Raw genomic sequence first — 4,857 nt, 5'->3', positions numbered from 1 at the left:
GGTAGAACCGCTCAATTTGTCATCCATTAATGCTCCGTGCCGGTGCGCACCGCCGCGGGGCACTGTAAAACGCGCCGGATTTGGGGGCAAGCCTGGTGCATGTTTATCGAGGACGCTACACAGTGACGCAACTCGATCGGTTAGCGATAGCTAGAGTACGCGTCGCCGAAGCGGCGCCGCCTGCTCCGCCGACCCAATATCGCGGTCGCTACCTACAGCATGACGTGCGTGGCGTGTGATTCAGATCATTCAAACATCCCTACAGCGCATGGCACCTTGAAAGAAAATGGACCTTTTCCAGCAGCGATGTGAGCATGTGGGCTGCCGGTCCGCCATTCTTGGAAGGCGTCTCTCGCAAAGTAAACAAAAGGGCACTCCTCAGCTTTCCTCTTGGCCTTGCACGTTTTTCTTTTTTCTCTTTCGGCAGCTCGCGGTGGGGCCGTAGGGGTCGTAGGAACACCGATTGGAAAGGGAGAAAGGCTTTGTGCAGGTGCACCCTTTCCACTCGCGCTAAGCAGCCCCGCGGAGGCGATCACCCCTCTTGTCACTGCGACTTCTTGGAATCACATGTTGGGCTGCAGGACGCTCCCTCTGCACCGCACATTCCGCATTCCCCAGCGTGTCTTTTTCCACGTGCGCGTCTTCGCCGTCCAGTCGCTCGTTTTCTGTGTGTTTCTGTGAGTGTTTCCGCGTCTGCAAATTTTGGCAATGTCAAAGTAAGTACGCTTAGATGCCGTGCAAGTGCTGTGTACAACGATGCCGCGGCGACTACACCGCGGGCACGAAGGTACGCGTGTTCACGTTCCCGAGGGAAGAAAGACTGAGAAATGCATGGATACACGCGGTGCCGCGAGAAAGCCTCACCGAGAATTCCAGGGTAAGCTTTTTTTTCATTTTGGTATAGAATTGCGCTTTCATTTCAAGAGGATACACGTGCACGTGTAACTGGCTCCCAAGCCGCACTTTTGTATGACAAGCACCGAAGGCTTTGCTTATGGGAGGTAATATTTTTTCTAGGTATGCGAGCTTCACTTCGCGGATGCGGATATTATCCGTGTAGCCACGCATACAGATCAAGCCACTGGCCTACGCTCTCGCGGGTACAACAAGTGTACTCCAACAACTGCTGTCCGAGCCTCGACCGGTATAAACACGCTAGAACCAGTGGAACCGGCGTGTGGTTCGAGAATCGCTTAACCTGGGTGGTGCGTCTGATGCGTTCTTACACTCGATGCTTTACGCTTCCGAATTCTCTCGAAAAGTTTCCGCGGCAACCCTACTTTTTTTAATAGAAGCGCTGTTTTACAGCTCACCCTCTCCGTCCCCTCCTCCGCTGAAGAAAATCGTATTAACGTAAGGGCTTCTTCTCGGAAATTTGTCGTGCGCGTACGTACGTGTTGAGGTTGCAGCTAATGTGTTTCCAAAAGTTGTGAGGGTGGTAGCGCTCAGTTTTCTTCAGAGCTGTTAACCTGCACACTGTGTTTCCCTGTTTTACCGCCTTTTCCTGCATCTATTTTTCAAAAACTTAGTGCGGGCCACTAGTTCGGTGGAGGTACAGGGGGGATTAAAAGAAATACGAACAGCGGAGCACACAGCCTCCGAAGCATGCCGCACCGTCTGGCTGCACTGTCAGTAAACTGCGCGCATGCGTAGTTCTTTCGGAGCGTTTGAGACTGTGGCCTACTGTTTGGGGGAACGCTTGATCAAGAAGGGACGCGGGTCATTTATTTTGAGGCATCTTGTTATGATCTGGCGCTACTGGGCATACTGTTATCTACTACATTCGCTAGCGAAGCCCGCAGCAAGCTGATTGCAGATAGCAGATGCCATTCCACGATCATCCTGCTCAGTGGCGACACAGCGTGAAAGGCCCCTCAAAAGAAATGACCGGCGTCGTTTCTTGATCAAGCATTCCCCATAAATGTAGGCCACTCTCTCAAACGCTCCGAAACAACTACGCCTGCGCGCAGTTTACTGACAGTGCAGCCAGACGGTGCGGCATGCTTCGGAGGCTGTGCGTTCCGTTGTTCGCATTTCTTTTAATCCCCCCTGTACAGTCGAATGCTTTATGTCAGTAAACACGGGAGCGCGTGCCGCTCAATACATGCACAGGGCTTGGTTAGGAGGCTGACGCGCCCTCGCAGTTTGTGCACTTAGTGGGCGCACTCCCTGAAACCGCTTTATCGCGTGGCTGCCTGCTGCATTAGTTACGTCGTGGAAGATAACGCATTTTTTATCACTCAGTAGGGCAGTGAAAGTAAACATTTCAATGCATTCGCTGCGTAATTGACCCGAACATGAGCACGTGAAAGAACAACAGCATCCCTTGTTTGGCAAAACAGGTTTGCGGTCTCATTTATTTGAAGGATGCGGTCTTTATCCGGTGGCTTTTCACAGCTCGGATTAGGATGAAGTTTTTCACGGTGTCCACGCACAAAAGGGCGTTTTCTACTTGTGCTGTTTCGGACGTCGGTAGTTTTTTCAAGTTTCTTCAAAATAATGTCTTACCTTAATTTTTTTTATCCGTGCTAGCCAAATATTGCTCTATTACAGCCGATATAGCACACGGCTTAATGTTTTAGTTTTGTTATAAAAAGAATGTGCCACTGAATTGGAGCGTGACCAAACAAAGTTCGTATTAAGTTCGCTGCAGCTGATAATTCGCTATTTAGCGTTCGTTATAGCGTCGTTCATCTGTACTCCGCTGGGCATTGAAATATAGCTTACGCATCTTAACAAAATAATATCCACGGGGCTTTCACTTACACAAAAATCGGTGAATATAAATGCATGTAATGAAATCTTAGTAGCACTATCGCCATGTCAAATCTGCCCGAGAAATGTGCCCCTTGCATGAGCATGCTCTCCTGCTGAATGTGGTTAATGAATTTTCGCCCATTTCTGTTTGTTGTTTTCGGTATTAGCACTACAGTGGGGTTGAATAATGAGTTGCTTTTTTGCCTCGTCGCATTCTCCAGAAAGGGTTTAAAAGCCAAATGTTTGCACATTCCAGCCATCCAGCAGACACCTCTCCATGCAGGAATTGATGCCATTTTGGGCCACTTTTTTTCTTATCAACATAAGCAGAAAAAATGTTCTGTGGGCTGCAATGTGCATTTACATTTGACGAAGTGAATAGCTGAAGTGCATTTGTTTAAACCTCAAGCTGAATTGTCAAAATAAGGAGTTCTCGATGTACACAAATAAAATTTATTTTGTAAAATTTGCATAACGGTTTTAACATGGACTATGGTGACAAAATTGCAAGCAATTACCTTTCAGCATCACTAATAACAATTGCGTTCTGTATCCTGTTGTGAAGAATGTAAGGCAGAATAAAAGTATTAGCAAGGGGGAGAATTGGTTCAGGCTCTCTAATTATTTGAGGACGTGACAGTAGTTTTTACGAAATTTATTTTCAGGATTAATGAAAAAAGAACTTGGAAATTGACTAATGATAACTCTATTTGTTTCATTTCATTTGCAAGATTTAGTAAAGCCACAGCTAGATACAAGAGGTAAAAATAAATAAATGCAATTACAAACTTGTGCTTCCATCAAAGGGACCAAGCTGGCCAAGAAGAATGCAGCCACTGACCCATCGCCACAACAAAGCAACCTGCAACCGCCTTAATTCGCATGCACGCGCATCATTTTTGTAATAAAATGTGGAAGGTATGTCATGAAGTGTTTGTCAGCATTTAGGGTGCAGCATTAATTGCTGCTGTTAACTGAAGTTCATTATATATGCTATCCACGTGGTCATAAACTCAATCCATATATAGCCAATATATGATGTTAGGCCGCCATATATGGCTTACCCATGTATGGCCTCGCCCATATATGGCCACGTCAAGAATTGGGCATATAAGGCCATATATGGCCTACATCCATATATGGCCGTGTCAGGAATTGGCATATATGGCCATATATGGCACACCCATATATGGCCACATATGCCCAATTCCTGACGTGGCCATATATGGCAATTTTTATATATGGCCATATATAGCATTTTCGTAAGGGAAGCGCCGGCGCTAATGCGTCTGCCGCTGCTATGCCGCTACTCCTCTGAAATGCTGAGACCGGCGAATGTACTGACCCAATTTTCTTCACACCCGTACTGCAATTGTATTGGATAATCCTATCCAATCCAATAGAAATCCAATTTAATCCAATCCAATGCTCCTCGCGCTTGCGCAGCACGGCCCTTCAGGGTCCATGCGAAACTTGCTAAACCTCGGCCAGGCCAGTGTACTACAAAAATTACAAAATAAAGTTGTCGTGGCGGTATCATTATGTGCTTGCACAGCAACTATCATCCTCATCAGCAACAGTCAACTAAAAAGAAACCGCACCTCCCGGAGGGGGATTGTGAGGATGCAGAAATGCGAACGTCGAACGCAACGTCCTCGGGTACCATGCGAGGAAGGCACCGCACAACCTTCGATACGTCGATGGGCATGTTCACCGCCTGTCCCTTGATTCCAAACTGCCCGTTGCCTCGAGTCAGCCGCCTGATGCTCATGAAGGGGAGTCGAGGCGCGATGAGCCGCTCTTCGACCGGGTTCAGATCGGGAAGATGCGCCGGCCGAGGAGGATAACGGTAGCCAAAACTCACGCAGCCCTCCTCTTCGCAGCTTTGTCTTCTTCTCCTTCTTCTTCAGCGGTTCCCCTACGGGAAGATGACGATGGTGGTTGAACGCGAAGCTCTCTCGTGATGGATTGTTTGGTTGGCCAATCCCTAGGAGCATCATGCCACAATCATCATCAGACGCGCTGCGCACGCAGGCCAAGGGACGCACGACAACCCCCGACTATAATGCATTTCTGCATAAAAGCATCATCAGTGGTGCG

The sequence above is a fragment of the Haemaphysalis longicornis genome, unplaced genomic scaffold (genome assembly GCF_048455015.1).
Source record: "Haemaphysalis longicornis isolate Haplotype H1 unplaced genomic scaffold, Haemaphysalis longicornis Haplotype H1 scaffold_371, whole genome shotgun sequence".
In the NCBI taxonomy this organism is placed as follows: domain Eukaryota; kingdom Metazoa; phylum Arthropoda; class Arachnida; order Ixodida; family Ixodidae; genus Haemaphysalis; species Haemaphysalis longicornis.
The sequence above is the reverse complement of the archived record's forward strand: the minus strand, read 5'-3'. Positions refer to the sequence as shown.